We start from the raw sequence: 18,801 nt of genomic DNA on the forward strand, positions 1-18,801 counted from the left end.
GACTACAGGCCAGCACCAGCACCACCTGGCTAATCCTTTTTTATTTTTTGTAGAGATAGGGTTCTCATTATGTTGCCCAGGTCACTCTTGAACTTCTGGCCTCAAGTGATCTTCCCACCTTGGCCACCTATAGTGCTAGGATCACAGGTGTGAGTCACCAAGCCTAGCCAGGGATAAATTGTTCCATTACAGGCTCACAGAGTTGTTAAGAATAAGTGAGATGCTACATAAAAAATGCCTTAGTCCAGTAGCTAGCCCGTAGAAAGTGCTTGATGAATGTTCATTGTTGTTCTAGGAGGACCTTCCTTCTACTTCACCTCACTCACGATGTGGTCAGAATGATAGGTGTATATAACCAAGCTATGTATATGACATAGCCAAGCTCTAATTTTCTAACTTTGACTCTAGTGTTAGAATCTCCAGTGGGCTCTGATTGGTCTGATTAGAAGCCCTGCCTAAGAATGTCATGCTGGCTCACCAAATTATTTGTTGGTTGCTACAGAAAGAGACGTGGATAGAGGGTCCTTTGTTAAGCAGGCTCCCCTTAATATGAGTTTTGACATTTTTGGATAGTAAAGGTAAATCTAAAACCTACTTTTAGACGATAAAAGGTTTAGCATAGTAAAGGAATAAGAAGTTGAGGGTTGAAGATTGGTAGCTAGAAAATGGAAGAGAAGATGTTGGAGAAGTAAGAGTGGAGAGGAGATGGTGGGATGCTGAGGCTAAGAGTTTATGTGGTCACAAGAAATATTCTATGTTGGGAAGTGGCTACTTTCTGCTTCATACAGTGATGTCAAATATTACAGTTGCCTTTAGTCAAGGTAACTGACTAGCCATATACAGAAGAATTAAACTCGACCCCTACATTTCACCATTTACAAAAATTAACTCAAGATGGATTAATGACTCTAAGACTCAAATGTTTGTGGTCTGAAAACATTAGATGAAAAGTTCCAGAAATAAATGATTTATGTGTTTTAAATCAGTGATCCTCAACATTTTTGGCACCAGGAACAGGTTTTGTGGAAGACAATTTTTCCATGAACCAGGGTTGGGGATGGTTTTGGGATGATTCAAGCACATTACATTTATTTTGTACTTTATTTCTATTATTATTATGTTGTAATATATACTGAAATAATTATGCAACTCACCATAACGTAAAATTAGGGGGAGCCCTGAGCTTGTTTTCCTGCAACTAGATGGTCCCATCTGGGGGTGATGGGAGGCAGTGACAGATCACCAGACGTTAGATTCTCGTAAGGAGCACCCAACCCAGATCCCTGGCGCACACAGCTCACAATAGGGTTCACGCTCCTATGAGACGCTAATGCCGCTGCTGATCTGACGGGAGACGGAGCTCAGGAGGTCATGTGCATGATGGGGAGCAGCTATAAATACAGATGAAGATTCGCTCACTCACCCTCTGCTTACCTCCTGCTGTGCAGCCTGGTTCCTAACATGGTTGGAGAACCCTGTTTTAAACAGTGCACCATTCTGAGGATCATAATGAAATCTCTCACAGTCCCATCCATGCCACCCAGGACATGAATCTTCCCTGTGTCCAGCATCTCTACATTGTCTATACTACCCTCCTCTTAGGAGCCCCATTTCAATCATCAGATTGATTGTCCTAGTGTCACAGCGCTTGTGTTCAAGTCACCTTTATATGTCTTCATAATGGCCCCAAAGCACAAGAGTAGGGATGCTGGTGTTATAATTGTTCTATTTTATTATTAGTTGTTACTGTTAGTCTCTTTCTGTGCCTAGTTTGTAAATTAAACTTTACCATAGATATGTGTGTGTAGGAAAAACATACTGTACACAGTGTTCCGCACATCTCATACTTTCAGGCGTCCACTGGGGATCTAGGAACGTACCTTCTGTGGATGGGGGAGCTACTGTACAATTTTTACCAGTTCTGTGTTTTACTTGGGCAACAATCCTTTTTGCTACTCTAAAAAGTAAAAGGTTGCCTCATTCACCCCAGATTATTACTGCAGGAGGCCGTGGAGTGTAGCCTCTGGAGTTAGTTAACCTGGCTGTGTTTGGCTTTGGAAAGGTCAACTTGTAGTATGACAAACTCATGGTTTTTTTTTTTTTTTTGTGAGATGGAGACAAACACTTTCTAATGGAAATTACTAAGGAACATGTTGAAGACGGGTCTCATTTGGGAGTCAGTGTTGTGGGCTTTGGTACATATCCCCTTTGATACTAATCTTGAATGAACCACAGTTCTCCAGGACCCAATGTGGGAGGGGTATATATATTTATTTTAGTAAAAGTATTCTTTTAAAAATAAAATTGAGCAATGAAGAAATGATTAAATAATATTGTAAAAGTAGCTAATCTTCCCCATATCTCAGGGGAAGTGGATGAGTATCCCTTCAAATGTTTTCTATGCCTATGCAAACACATTTCTGTTATACACAATTCATGGATACTTTTATGCGTAAATGAAAATATTTGCATTCTTTTACAATGCATTTTTTGACAATTTACTGACACAAATACAGCATATTTATCAGCACACAACCTGAAATTTATTTTCCCTTTTTTTTTTTAACTGCTCAACACATTTTTGTGCTTACCTTTCTTGATCAAATCTGAGTGAAAACCACAATTAGACTGATAGACATCAAACTCAAATCAGTGAAAACAAAGGCATGAACTGAGTGTCATAGACGAGGACTTGGTTCCTCTGGAGTGAACTGGGAGTCAGGACTTGAAGGATGAGTTGTCATTCGTTGGGAGGCAAAAGAAGTAGGGAGGGGAGGGAGCTTTCTAGGAAAGGGGGGTCAGCAGGAAGAAAGGCCTGGTGGCAGATTAATGAGGACCAGAATTCGGAGGTAAAAATTATGAAGGTTCTATAACCTGCATCATTCTGACTGGGGTTCACCGCGTTCGCCCTCAGGTAATCATTAACATTTACGGGGTGACTTAACAACATCTTCATGTAATGGAAAGTTTGCCTAAGTTTAGCATAACACAGTTAAGCTTTCTCTATTTATTCCTAGGATTTGCCTTTAGTTTCTATTATGGTGAAGGGAGTGTGGATAGAATTGGACTCGGAAAATTTCTTTAGAGGCGCTTTTAATGCTTGCCAATGACTTTGGCTCAAATCTTAAGAAAGCCCCCAAAGGGAGGTATATAAGAGGTTATAAATGGCAGTAAATTACAATGCCCTTCTTTATTCCAAAACAGTACAGGGCTTTCATTGAGTTAACCACTTTTGTCTGAAACTTCTCCTTAGGCAGAAAGCCACCAGAGATTCTCTAGTGGGCAATATCCTTTAAGAACTGTGTCTATTCTTCAAAACATGCTCTTACCTGTTTCACTGCTAAATAAATGATTTCTAGTTTTCTTCTGTTCACGGTTGTTATTTATTTTAAAGTTATTAAATTTGGGGCTGTGCTTTTTGTACAATTGTATATTTAAGGGCAATTATAAGGTAAATACAAATTTTATGAAATTATCAATAGTCAACTATCTTGTTACCTACAAAAAGGACAATTTAATTTTGTTCAGCCTAATATATTTAACCCTATTGTTTCTTATTCTTTAAATTGGGATTAATCAGCACCTTGTTTTCTTACAAATTTTCTCACCTATAACTTTATGATTAATATAAGTGAATTTTTATAAATGTCAAAGCATCTTCCAAGTCCATCACCTTTCTTCCATTTTAACTGTTATCTCACTAGCCCAGGCCCCCTTATCGTTTATCTAGACCATTTGCAGTGTCTTTCTCCCTATCTTCCAGACTCCTGAAAAATGTGCCATTTTTTCTTGTTATCAGTTTTATCTTCCGAAAGCATAATTCTTGATGACTTAGCAATTGAAAACCAAACACTGGAGCCTCCCACAAGACAATCCCAGCTCTTTTTCTCACCACTATCCTCTTCCTTTGCCTATTCTTTACATTTTGAGTTAATTCAGAGTTCGATTTTATTCACTTCCATTTTGCTACTAAGCTTGTCCTGCCTGGTGTAACAGTTGCCCCTGTAGCAATCTTTCCCTCCCTGCCAGCCTATAAGCTCTTCGAAGGCAGAGAGAGTCCTCCTCAGACTATGAAAGGCCCATGGTATCTAACATGATGGGCATCGTATATGACTGCAGGAATTCTAGGGAGACCATTCTTAGGGACTAAGTCATGAATGCCTCCACCTGGAGCCATATAATAAGATGGCCATGTTAAACACAGTGGCATATGCAGAGCAGATTCCCCTAAGTATTCATGGAATTCAGCTGAATCTCAATTTAGATCCAGGCATGAAAAGTGCTTCTGAAACACTTAAATTTACTACCTTCTCATTCAGAGTTCCACTCTGATCTTAAATGGAAACATAGCTAATTATGGGGAACAGTTACTGATTACAATATCTTCATCTAGTTCCAGAAGTGCCTGTGTCTACCACAAAGGTGGGTAACAGATCTTTCTGAGATTCAAGAATGGCGCCCAGCCTTTGGCCTTTTATGACAAAGGACTTCCCTGTTGCTGTCCTGAGTATCTGCTCTGCAGATATTTGATACCATTTTATGGCTTGCAAAACTGCCTGTGATGAAAATGTAAAGCCAAGAATTTCAGCAGAGACATGTTTCACTGGCTTATTTTAATGGCTGGCAGGGCAGATATAAATTAGTTGGTTATATTTTTTGACTAGTCTGCTCATTTTCCCCCAAATAAAGAATAAAGCCTGTAAAATGATCCCTTAGAGTGTGCAACTTGGAATTTTTTTTCTGTAGGTGTTAGCTGTTTCTTCTAATTTATCTTCATTGAGTCCCTATTTCCTTTCATTGTGATGTTTCATGTAAAACTAGGAAACAAAATCTGGCAAGCAGTTGTTGGCTTTGAGAGCGTGGTGGGGCTTACATCACATGGCCAGCCCCACATTGAGCCCATGGAGTTGTCATCAAGAGGAAAACATGAGCCTGAACTTAGGAAAGATTAAAAAATAATGGAGTCTGATTGGCTTTTGGAGATGCTTCCTATGTGTGAAGAAGAGTCCTAAACAAGGCAATAGCTAAGATTTACTGAGCAAATGAGAAAACTAACTGCCATTGATCAAACCATGCAATGCAAAGGAAAATGTCTCTCATTGCTGTGAACAGTCAAACTAAGAGAACCGTCCACAGTGAGCTGCCCAAGGATTTGCTGAAGAGGGAAATACCGCGGGGAGGGCAGAGAAGGCGAGGAAACCAACAAGGATGGTTTTAGGAATGCATATTAACTGTCAAGTTTCCTGTGGGAAAAAATAAGCAAATATTTAAAACATTAGAAAGAAAATGCGGTGAGGAATTTCAGTGCTTCCTAAATGCAGCATGTTTTGGCATAAGTACAAGAAGAAGGCTGGAGTTATTACTCAAACAGCAAATATTGCCCAAATGATAAACTCAGGCAGAGGGTCACATCTAAACTGTTTAGTTGGGAGAATGACAGAGTGATTCTGTTGATACATACCTTTAAAAACCTTAAGAACAATTTTAGGTAACTTATTTTCAAATTTGGAGTGAGAATCTAGAGAAATTAAGGAGGAAAAAAGCTAAAGATGCAGATTTTTTTTTCTCTTCCACTAGTGTGGGAAAGGGCAACAAATCCATAGGAAAGCAGCAGGGACATGATGCATATTTGAATCGCTCTGAAGGCTGCTCTGTGGGACCAGCTGAGCTGGAAGAACCCCAAGTGCAGAGGCTTAGGAAATTCTGAACTTAGTCTTGTTGATTTCTGGACTGTGTCTCAGGCATGGGAAACCCTAGCTCCATTCCACACTATGGAAACTCACCGACTCCCAGGCGAAAATGAGGGAAGTGGAGAAGAGACCAGTCCACTCCAGGGAAGAAGCTGTAGGACCCCAATATGCAGCCAGCTCCCTAGAGAGCTGTGGGAGCTGGATATCCTCAGTCCCACTGAAAATGTCCCCAAGAGCATCCATGGAAGTTTTTCCAGCTTTTCCATAATTTCCCCTCCACTCCTGTTCAGTATAGCACCTGGGGTTCTAGAGTGCAGCATAGGTCATATAGCTCCCTTCCCACCTTCTGAGAGACGGAATTTGATTTTGTTTGATCAGACACTGAAGACGCTTGTCATTACTTAGGAGAAGACTGGAGTTTGTTTAGATCTTTATGCTCTATCCTCAGTCTCTGGACAATGCTTCATAAAAGTGGTTTTGCCAGTGATTCAATCTCATTGGCCAAGCCAATTAAGTCTTCGAGAAGATGTTTTTCATGGTTTTCAATGCATTCACAGTATGTTTCAAACTCAAGCCCTCTCCCCAAGCCCCTGCTTTCCTGCAGGGGCTTAGCACTGCTGAGTGGGCATTGGCAGGCATGAAGGAGTACTTTCATATGTCACAACCCAAATACTCTGATCAGAATTTCCGAAACATGGGTCCTTCCTTCTGTTTGGAAAATGCCTAATGAAGTAAAGGGAGTGTGAAGGATAGTTCTCTGGCTTGCAGAGGTTTCTGACCATGATGAGAAAACTTCTATATGAGCTTAGCCAGCCCATATTCAAATGGTCAGCTTTGGCCAACTTCTGGGTTCTGTGTCCTTGTTTTCTTGGTGGATGAAGGTGTGACTTCCACTTGGCAAGTGTGTTATATCAAAGATGAAATCAAGAGGTTTAGGGTAGGAGAATGAATTTTTACCCTAACTGTGCTAATAATTTCAAACTCCAAGAAAGCTGAGTTTTTAATATTTTCCTCCCTAAAGTGAAGATCAAATAGCCAATTACTTTTGTAGTGCAACAATGATGTTTCTTCTTGTAATGCCAAATGCTAAAGTAGGAATGAACTCATTTACCTACCATGAGAGCTGGCGAAAATGTCCCGTATTCCCCACTAGCACCCTCTAGGGTCCTTTGTTTTTCTCCATAGAACTTATCACCTCTGATGTACTACATTTTACTTCTTTTAAACAAAAATTTTGCCTCTATTCCTCTCTCTATTACACACATATGTGAGAATATAATTCCATGAGGGTAGGAATTTATTTTTGTCTTTTTTGTTTACTATTGTACCTCTTATACCTAACAGATTCCTCGGCACAGAATAGGCACCTAATAAATATTTTTTGAATGAATGGATGCCTCAGAAGATGGTGTTTCTCAGGTGAATATTTGACCTTCTTTCCCAGTCCACCCACCTGGAAGCAAATCTCTTGAATTGCTTTGAAGTCTCACTCCTTTTATAGCAAAGGCTGAGAAAGACCTGACAAATAGTATGGCCACTTCTGAGGATTTAGAACCACTGTGAAATAGATACAGAGTCTTAAAACCCCCAGGGCAGAATGAAACAGTCCTTGTGGCACAAAGAAATCCCAGAAAACTTTAAACCAGATTCTCTGGCTTTGGCAAGGCAGGAGGGCAGACAGAAGTCAACATTCTCCTACCTTGCTAACCGCTAGAAGACTTGCTTTTCAATGGTTAAACAGAAAGCAGTTCCTGAAAAACAATGTCTGGAAGAGTTCTCCACCAACCTTAACAGACCACCTTGTGTTGTGGCCAAAAACTCCCTTGCCCGCATTATGGTTTTGCTGTGACAGCTGCCCAGCCTTACAAAACATTGCTTAATGAATGACTGCCCACCACAGGCTGGGGCTGGCCGGTCCACCCAGACTGCACACAAGATGCATTTTTGCCCTGAGTTTCAGCTTTTGACATAAAGAGACAAATGTCACTTCATTTTAATGTTAAATATTTACCCCAAGTGAACATGGGATGTATATAACATATATGTTTATTCGCTAGCATGCATTTAGTTTCTATCATACATATTTATGGATTCTCCTATAACCCACTGAGTATGTAGCTATAGTCAACCTGTCAGGCATAAATCCCAGCCTCCCCTTATTTTTCTCTGAAGTGAGTGCTTTTGTTTTAGGCCAGAGGCTTCATTCCCCAACCTGCAGGTTGTAATCCTTTATAGGAAATGAAACTCCTTTTCTTCCTCCTCAAATCCCATGGTCCTTTGTTAACACTACTGAGAAATCTTCTGGGCAATGCTGGGCTCAGTCCTCGATTACCACATCAGCAGTCCAGACACAACATGGGAGACATAATCAGAGAACAGAGACAGACGAAAAATTTCATTTACACCATGCACAGTTGACAATTGCCACTTTCCCTCTCTTCCTCAAAGAATTCACATTAAAATTTTCAAGTGAGCTGAAGGAGGCTGATAAAGATATAATCCCAAACAAAGCCAGTTGTGGAAAAATGCTAGAAAATTCTGTGGTTTATTTCACATCTCTTTAAAGGGAAGTTCCTGTCTAAATGCCTATATCCTCCGCACTCAGGAGCATTCAAGCCTTTATTCAACGAACATTCACTCTGCCCCCATTCTGTGCCAAGTCTGTGCCACGCACCAGGGATTGAGCTGTGAATAAGACAGAGATAGTTGTTGTCTTTTCTAAGTTTGGACCTAGTGGTAGATATTGACTCATAGTCATCTGAAACCCATTCATGATGTTACTGTACATCACATGCCATCTGTAAGAACTGACCTCAATTTGTGAGCTGGTAAACTCTTACTTGTAAAGTGCCAGATAGTAAATAAATCTTCTGGGTACTGCAGACCACACAATCTCTGTCTACTCAACTCTGCCTTTGTAGCAGGAAAGCTGCCATAGACCATATTAGTGAATGACCATGGCGCTGTCCCAATAAAACTTTACTTCTAAAAGCAGAAGATGAATGTGGCACTTAGATGCTATTTGCCGACTGTCATTTTAACTGCTTTGTTGTTTAATATTCAGATGCTAGAGGTGTGGCTTGGATACAGTTTTTGTTTAGGTCTCTAATTTTCCTATAGTTTGTATGCGATGATGTATGAAAGTGCACGTTGTTCATCTACCAGACCTCAGCAGGCACTTCTGCCAGGATGAAGGAAACAGGTTATACTGACATTGCCTCTGGGATCGTAACTGCCAAATCTGCGTGGTTGTTCCTTCGTCCCAGTAGAGATGGTTTCCTTTCTACCTCCAGATATTTTCTACATACTCTTTATCACAATACCGAGAGCACGAAATGGCCCACTGACCCCCAGCCATAGGCTAGCTTAGTACTCTCAGCTCGCAGTTCTTACAAAGTGGAGACAAGGCCGCCATTTTGACATGATGTTTGTTCTGATGCTTTGGACCTATTTATTACCTTCTCTAATTGGCATGGGCCTCAGTCTGTTAATAGTCTGGCTGATCCTGCTGCCAGATATTGTTCATTTCTCTTTCCAGGTCCACTTTTCTCCTTTTCCTCATTGCTCTCTGCCCCTGAAGCCTGACTTGTATGAACTATAGCAAAGGAATCTCAATCCCCTTTTTTTTTTTGGGGGGGGGGTCCATCCAGGGAGGACTCCTATCAAGGGATATGAAAGAGAAAGGAGAATGAGGATGGGTGCTTCCTCCCCTGATTCTCTGCCTGTAAACTCACCTGGGGCTGACTGCATCCCTGATTGAAGGCTGCTGCTCCTCTCAAAGCAACCAACTGGCCTGAACTGCCTTCTAGATGCCATGGCCTCTTGTTCTCCTTGTTCCTGCAGTTCTGGGAATGGGGACAGCAGAAGGGTTTCTGTGCTGTCCCCATGCTTCCCCTACACCTCGTGTCACTATTGTAACTTTATTGCCTTATAAATAAGCCCTTCCTGGTTTATTCTACTTGGATTGTGCTATCTGTTCCTGTGAGGATCCTGACAGATTTGGGCCCTTGGCTACGCTATTACTGTGCCCTCTGGCAGAGGACAGAAAGGCTGTGGAGAGACTTCTAGAAGCTTCTTCCCAAAACTCCCTCCAATATAACATCTGTTAACTGTTAAGCCACCCAATGTTGAATCCCTCTGAATGCAGTGCTCTCCCAGCAAGAGAAGTTAAGCATGAGCCTCAAAACTGGCTGTCAGGTAGGTCTGGAGGGCTTGGCTCACAGTAGCCGTTTACAGGATGTGTGTGACCGAACCAAACAGACCCCAAAGCTCTTACCCATAAGGCAGAATTCCTGAGCTTCAGCAACTCAATGCTGCTGAATCTTAGAGCCAAGTGCAATTCTAAGCTCTTTGTGGACCTCAGTCAAAGGAGAAATAAACCCTAGAAACAACTTGCAGAATGTAATTTAGCCAGAAGATCTTAGTGTTAAGTACCTTTTTAGGAGGAGATTTGTGCAGTGATGCAGGACAGATTCTGGAGCCAGCTGTGTTCCATCCCAGCTGTGTGATGTGACCTGGAGTAAAGTGACTTAGTCATCGTGGGTCTTGGTTTCCTTATTTCTTAAATAGGGATGGCATAATAGGGGCAGCTATGAGAACTAAGTTGTTAAATATTTGTAAAATATTTAGAACAGTGCCTTATATACAGTAAGTATTATGAGTATTAACTATTACTGCTATTATTGTTGGAGATACTCTTTTTACCATCTTTTGTGTTGAAATCTGCTTGCTTATGTTTAGAAGGCTCTCCCATCCCAGATACACCTTTCTTTTTCTTTGTTTTTGCCACCAAGTTTTGCTCTGTTGCCCAGGCTGGAGTGCAGTGGCGTGATCTCGGCTCACTGCAACCTCCGCCTCCTAGTTCAAGCAATTCTTGTGCCTCAGCCTTCCAGGTAGCTGGGATTACAGGTGTGTGCCACCATGTCAAACAGATTTATTTTTTTAGTGGAGACAAAGTTTCACCATGTTGGCCAGGCTGGTCTCGAACTCCTGGCCTCAAGTGATTCACCTGTCTTGGCCTCCCAAAGTGCTGGGATTACAGGCATGAGCCCCTGCACCTGGCTCCAGACACACCTTTCTTCCCCCAAAATAAAATAATCCATTATAAGGTGCAATGCCTTGGTGTGATCTGCAGAGATTTTTATATTGGGCTATAATTTCTAAGGAGAGTTTAATTCAACTCTCAGTAAGTGTAGAATGCACCCATCTTCACTGCATCTTCCATCATGCTAGGTGCAGAGGATGCAGCAGTAAATGAGGAAGCCCAGTCCTAACCTCCATGGAAGTGCTACAGAAAGATACCACTGGGGCTGGGAGTCAGATATCTTCACAACCTCATTTAATTTAAAGTCAAGCCACTTGAGAAAAATCAGCTGTGAGCTTGGCCTCCTTGCCATCTTCCTGATCACAGGGCAGCTAGCTGCAATCAAGCTGTGACTCACTCCGACTTTTCCCATCAAGACCCTTATGTTCTTTCTGTAGATTCCCTTGATGTGAGAGTAAATAGAATATCAAAGGTCATTAGCGCCTCTGATCTGAAAGAATCTTCTGGCAGCACAAATGGATTTTGAATTTAAAGGACTTGAAATAAAGAGAAAAAGTTTTCTGACTGCTTTTTCTACAAAGAACATGCACTGCTTTTGTGGTGAGAATGAAAAGATTTTTCAATTTAAAAAAGGTTTACAGTTGAAGAAGAAAGTATTAAAGTCTCATCAGGCACATAAATAAGACACATCATAAGTTAACACTAACCATGTTCAACAATGTATCTAAAAACCATCTGAAAATTCTCAAGCATTCATGTTTCTTCTTTGACTCTCAGAATTGGAGTCCCAGGATGAAGGACTGGGCCATCAAAGGCCTTAAAGGCAAGTGCACGTGAAGCAAACCAGAGGAAGAATATCTCCAAGGAAGCCAAAGGTGGCAGCATGCTTTTGTTCATAAATAGTAAACATTGCAGAAAATGCAGGTAGCATCACATGACACTCTTCCTTCTCCCTTGCTTGTAGAAACCTGAAATCGACACTTGCAATCTAACTACCCTTGGTCTAGGTAAGGTACATGGATGTGCTTTGGTTAAGAATTAGGCTGAGGCAGACATGCAGGCCTGCATGACTCAGTGAGTTCAGGCACATACTCCACTTGTTATATAACTTGTTTGTGTAAGCTCGTACTTGGTTCGGATCCACTATTGTTTAAAGAAGGTATAACTGCCCTGCGGACGCTGTATAGGTGCTCTTGTGCTGGTGTGCTCGTACTCAGAGAAAAAGAGCCAAAGCTCTCTGTCTTGCAGATAGATTGGGGGAGCCAGAAACTGGGTCATGCTCAGAGAGAGAAAGAGTTAAGCTGCTGACCCTGAAGGGAGAGCCGGCCCCACACCTGTGCGTGAGAGCATCTGAAGCAAGCAGCCTAAACAGAGCAGACAGCATAAGGGAGCTGCTGATGAGAGAGCTGCTGAATAAAACTATATTCACCTGCCTACCTGCCCCCCCACCCTGAGTATTCTTTCAGCTCTCTGCCCATCCACTCACTCCCCTCGGACCTCAGCTGGGGCTCAAACCTGACCCAGAGCATGATTTTGACATAGTCATGGACTTGATAGTCCATTCCCCTTCCATCCTGGTTTTCTAGCAGAAGAGGAAGTTTGGTAGAAGCAGGCTCATGCTTGATTTCCTGGATCTCCTAGACCATCCTTTTCCCTCTTGTCCAAAGTTCCTAAAGACCCTGCTGCATCAATTAGGAATGGGTTTAGTTGTAAAAACAAAATAAAATGAAAATCAGAAAACCTGAATTATTTTAAAAATTAGAGGTTTAATTTTTCTCTAAGAAATCCAGAAAGGTCTAAGGCTGCGGTGGCTGCCCAGCAAAGTCATCAGGGACCCAGCCTCTTCATACCTTTTGGTTTCTCCTTTCTTTTCTTTTCTTAGTAGAAGACATTTTGACTTCATGCTTGTGGTCGGAGGGTTGCAATATGGTTGCTGTATCTTCACAGCTTAAATCCGAACCACAGACAAAAAAAAAGGTGGAGGGGAGGGAGGCTTCTGCCAAATCTCTCTTTTTTCATGAGGGAAGCATAATCCCCACCCATAAGACTTTAACTTTCATCTGGTTGGCCGTAATTCTCTACCACGTTCACCCCAGCCACAGGGAAGGCTGGGAAAAAGAAGGTTGTTGATGATATTTGGGTCAGCTTGGCGATAATGTTTGTCATGGAACTCCCACAGGATTTTCTTGTGGGCAGATTCTAAAGCAGGACTTGCTCATTCTAGAATAAGTAGTCAGAAGCCTTTTCCTCCTTACTTCAAGTACTTTAAATTGAAAATCCATTTGTGCTGCTGGAATACTTGGAGAAGAGGTGATTAGGACCGTTGATGTTCTATTTACTTTCTCATTGAAAGGCACAATTTTAGACTTTTGATGCTATGGATAAAATGAATTTAAGGAGTAGTGGTGGTCCTTAAATGGCTTCCCATTGATCTTTGGGTAGAGAACAAAATCCTTAACTTTGCCTCTATGATTCTACATGATCCAACTCCCATCTGCCTCTTCACATGTATGCCTTTCTACCCCTAGCTTCCTGATATCCAGCCACATGGGCCTCCTTTCATTCCTGTAATATCTCATGATTGTTCCCATCTCAGGGCCTTTGCACATTCTGTTCCCTCTCTCTGGTATTTTCTGCCCATGTTGTATCTATTTGTTCCTACTTATCTCACTTAAGACTTCTCCTTGGGGAAGACTTCCTCACCTTCTAGACCAGATGGGCTCATCCTGATTTTATAACATCCTGTGCATTTCTTTCTTTGCACAGCTAACAATTTTGGGGTGTGTAATTAATTGTGCAACTGTGTTAGTTCCTGTCTATCCTCTCTATACTAGGAGGTCTGAGAGTGAGGGGGTTACCTGATTAATGTGACTGCAACCCCAGATCTGAGGATGGTACTGGGCACATTAGAAGAATTAAGGAATATTAGAACACAGACTAAACAATATATATAAATGCCTATTTCATAATTTGCCCTTATCATAGAACACTTGAGCTGTTTGTAGCTTCTTCAATTCTATTAGCTGTGATTGTATGTATGTGTGGGGTGTGTGTGTGTGTGTGTGTTTACTGTGCAATGGATAAAGTTATTGGCAATTAGAAGGATGTCTCTCTTTTTTAACAGTAAATAGACAATCCAAGAAATTAAGGATATTGCAGTATAAATTGTAGATCATTCTACAATTGAGCAATTAATTTAGTTTCAGTAGAATTTATGAGGTAAGGAGAGAAATAATACGGGGTGATAGGAAGAATCCTAGATCTGGGCTTAAATCCAAGTGTGGCAAACAGTTTGTTTATTCATTCAACAAGCAATGTTGTTCATTCATTATGTGCCAGCAGCTGTGTTTTGTACTGGCACAAAAAAATTTAGCAAGACCTATTTCCTGTAGAAGAGATGGCAATTGCCATGGAGAAAACTGAGGATACTGTGAGGACACAGAGGAAAGTGTGAGTTCCTTTGTGAAGCCTTCACAGAAGAAATAATCTTTGAGCTAAACATTGAAAGATGTGAAAAAGCTGCAAGAGAGACAAGAGGAGAGGGAGACGGACAAGCACATATAGAGGTATGCAGTCACAAAAAAAGATTCCATGTTTCCTGAAGCCTTGTATTCGGGCATGACTAGAGACCAGATACACAGGAAAAATGGTAGGATATAAGAAAAAATGAGATACATTGTAAAGAAATTTCTTCCCAATGCTAGGACATTTGTTGATGATAGAGCAGCACTGAAGACCACTGAGCAAGGAAGCAACACCATTTTGTTTGAATTTCACAGAGCCTCTGGCAATGGTATGAAGGGGAAGCAAAGAATAGAGAGGAGGAGAAAGGAGATGATTAATCAAGTTGGTGGAAGAGTCTCAGAGTGATATGGTGCAGTCCCAATCCTTGGCAATACAGGAAATGCAGATTTGAGAAATATCAGGTAAATATAATTGACTAGACAGTTTCTCTAACTGACTTCCCTACCTCTGTGGTGGCCCTCTTTAGGCCAGAGTTATCTTTCTGTAACACAGCTCTGATCATGTCCCATCTCATTTTAAGTCTCTGAGGCTTTACTCATGCAGGAAGCCTGCTTTTCAGGTGTAGCGAGTAGAAGCCAATCTAGTTTTTCAGGTAACTAAAGGCTTACAAAATAATAAAGTACACACTTGAGGCTGAGCTTCTAGGAATGACACCAAAAACAACAGCAAAACTGGCTTGCCAAAGGTGCTGCTGTTTTTGCAATAGTCAGGAAGCTGGAGAATCAGGAAATCACAGCTACAACAGCAACTAGGAATTAAAGTTAATATTTTAAAATGTTCATTTAGTAAAGAAGTAGTGATAAAATCTAATATTCAATGAATAAAGTATTTTTATACTTTTGGTTGAATAGAAACAATTTATGTTATTAAAGCATATTGTAATTTTTTAGAGCTTTTGTTTCCCCAAAATATTTCTTTGGCAGTTTTTAAACCAGACAGTATATTAGGAAAAATCATGAGTTTGAAATTTTGATAATATTCTTACAGATCAAATGGAAAATGCATATACTCAACCTATTTCATAAGAAAAAAGGAAATTAAAATTTAAAAAATTACCTGAATTCAGATCAATCCTCCTACTAAAGATAATGAGGAAAATCAGCAAGGGGTGAAGTGGGCTGTATTTTTGAAGGCACTGGGGGATTTATAAGTTAGAGCAGATTTATTGGGCCACAATCCAAGGGAAGACAAAAATTCAGAGATGGAAAATGTCATTTGATACTTCTTTTTCCCTGAGAGTGTTTGCTAACGTCAGTGAGACTGCTGAGATGCTGGTGGGTATAAGACAGTCTTGAACTGTTGAGAAGTAAACTGTGGTTCGGAGCCTGTCAAGGGTAGAGTTTATAGTACGTTCTTTACATTGCATTGCGACTTTAAAGAAAAAATAAACCAGAAGTAAATAATCTCCCACAAGGGCAGTAATCCATTTTCAAGTGGTCTAGCTGATTTAAAAAAAAAAAAAAAGAACTTAATTCTGAAACTGAATAATAAAACAATGGATTGCTAGTACATCAGTTGCTTGACTGAAGAAAAAAATTATCTTGAGAAAGACAATATTATCAAATCATTTCTACAAAATATTTTTTAAATACAATGTCTGGTATACAATAAGAAATAAATAGCTACCTGAAGGGACAATAAAACTTAAAGAAAGACAAACAGAAACAACCAACAATAGAAATAATCCTACAAGAGCTCCAGATATTGGAATTATCAGACACAGATGTTAAAAAACTATCCTTTTGATGTTCAAGGAAGTTAAAGACAAGATTGAAAATGTTGACAGAGAATATAGAACCATTAAATAAACAGGTAGCAGATTAGAAAAGAACCAAACAGAAGTTTAGAATTGAAGCATACAATAACTGACTCAATTCAATAACTGACAACAACTCAATTGATGTGGTTACTAGCAGGTTTAACACATCTGAAAAGAGAATTTGTGAACTGGACGATTGAGGAAACCAAAGTATTAGAAGGTGGCAAGGCGGACAAGATTTTTAAAATGCCAAATTAAAAAAAGACAATAGGGGTAGTGGAGAATCAACAAACATGTTTTTGCAAATCCAAAATAAGAAAGAGGAGAGAATAAGAATGAAACTGAAGCAATATTTGAAGAGGTACAGGCTGAAATTTTCTTAAATTAATGAAAGATATGAATCTATGATTCAAAAATTCAAACGGGATACATACAAAAAAATGTACAACCCAAACCCATCATAGTGGAATTGCAGAAAACCAAAGAACGGAGAAAAAATTTGAAACCTGCCAGCAAAAAGAGATTGCTTTTAGAGGAGCAATAATTAGATTTCAGCTGATTTCACAAAAACAATGAGTACTAGAAGACATAAAATACTATCTCCTGCATGCTGAAAGAAAATAAATGCCGTTTTATAATTCTATGCCCAGTGAAAATGCAGAGAGCAAAGGTAAAATTAAAAATTTCATGCGGAAATAAAATATGAGAATTTTCCACCTGCAGACCTAAGCTATTCTTCAAGGAGAAAGAAAATGATACCAGTAGACAGCCATATATTCATGAAGGGGTTAAGAGGCAATAAAAATGTTAAGCATTGGATGTACTTAAATGAGTAGTATCAGAAGTAATATCTTGGGAGTCAATAAATATATAGAATCAAAATAAAGGAAAATAATAGTATGTAAGTTGAGAAACAGCCTAATGATAAAGTATGCTTGAGTTATTGAATTTCTGAGGAAAAGCATAACCATTTCACATAAAAATTGTTATATTTAAAACCATGGCTGCCTGTGATAGTGCTGAGGTAACCACTAAAATAACAGGAAGAGAAGGCAGAACTTTCGAAGTAGTAGAAGGAAAAATAGAGTAGTCAAAAATAATCAAAATGAAAGCAAAATTTTCTCTCCTTGCTCTGAGAGACAAAAAGAAACTTTAAAAAAAGGACAAGTAGAAAGCAAATGATAAGAAGGTGGGCTTGTCTAAATGTATTGGGGGTTACATCAAGGATAAATGATCCAAAAAGTTTGTTTCTAGCAAAGATGGAATAACAGGAACCAGATTTATTCTCCCATCTTAAATAACCCCAAAATGGGCAAAATATGTAAAACAACAATTTTCAACACACTGAAAATTAGGCAACAAAGGACAGCAATCCATGAAACATAGGAAACAAATGAAATAATTCTACTATTGTCCCAGCTTACAGCCTAGAGAGTTTCCCAGCCTTGACACAGAGATCAGCAAGAGCCTAGTGGATTCCCTGAGTTGAGGAGTATGGAAAGACTAAGGTGGTTAGAGTTTTCAAGACAGAGTACCAGCAATCCCAATGCCTGGAACCTTATCAAAAATTTCCAAGCATGCAAAGAAGCAAGACAATACAACACACAATAAAGAGATAAATCATCAAACAAAACCAATCCAGAACTGACAGAGATGTTACAATTAGCAAAAAGAACATTGTCACTATTATTAAAACTATATATTCATATGTTCAAAAAGTAAAAACATCAGAGATATAAAAATACCCAAATTCAGTTTTTATAGATAAAACTACAATGTGTGAGATAAAAAAAAATATAAAGATTAACAATAGATTAGGCATTTTGGAAGAAGCAACTAGTGAAATTGAAGACATAACAAATATACATATTTATAATACCAAAAATAAAAAGACCAAAATATCAAATAAAAATCAGAGTGAGAAAAAAGAATTTAAAAACATATATGAGCTAAGAATCAGTGAAGAGTGGGACAAGTTCAAAGGGCCTAATGTACCTGTAAGTTCTGAAGGAAAGTAGAAAATGGAAGAAAGGGAAGAAAAAGTAAAACATTTCCAAATTTGATGTAAACTGCAATTCCATACACCCAAGACGTTTGACCAACTCCAAGCACAAAAATCATGAAGGCGACTATACAAAGGCCCATAATAAAATATTGCTTTAAATCAGTAATAAGAATAAAAATCTTTAATGAAGGCGCAGTAAAAAAGTACAATAGGTACAGCAGAACAAATACAAGATTTATAGCAGATTTCTCATCAGAAATAATGTAAGTGAGAAGACAGTGGGACGTCTTTAAAGTATGGGGTTGGGGGAAAATCCCGTCAACCTATTATTCTAAATGCAGGAAAAATATCATTATTTACAAAGATATATTTTTGATGCACAAAAGCGGCAAAATTTTATACTTTGCAGTCCTGCATTACAAGAATGTTAAAGGGCATACTTCAGGCAAAAGAAAAATGATATCAGAGGGAAACGTGTTTCTATACAAAGGAATCTGGAGCACCAGTGGTAACTATATGGGTAAGTATATAAATCTTCTTAAAAGACAGTTGCCAGTATAAATAAAAATAATGACAGCATTGTATGAAGTTATAATTATGTAAAAAATAACAGGTAAATAAGAATAAAATGAATGACAACATTAGCACCAAGGCTGGGAGTGGAAGTGGAAATGTACTATTGTACATTCTTATGCTACACCTGAATAAGGCTAGGGTTAGGGTGAGGCGAGGGAGGCACTTGCTTTAGGCACACAATTTAAGGGTGCTTCAAAACTTC

The sequence above is a fragment of the Cebus imitator genome, unplaced genomic scaffold, assembly GCF_001604975.1.
Source record: "Cebus imitator isolate Cc_AM_T3 unplaced genomic scaffold, Cebus_imitator-1.0 Scaffold62, whole genome shotgun sequence".
Classification (NCBI taxonomy): Eukaryota; Metazoa; Chordata; class Mammalia; order Primates; family Cebidae; genus Cebus; species Cebus imitator.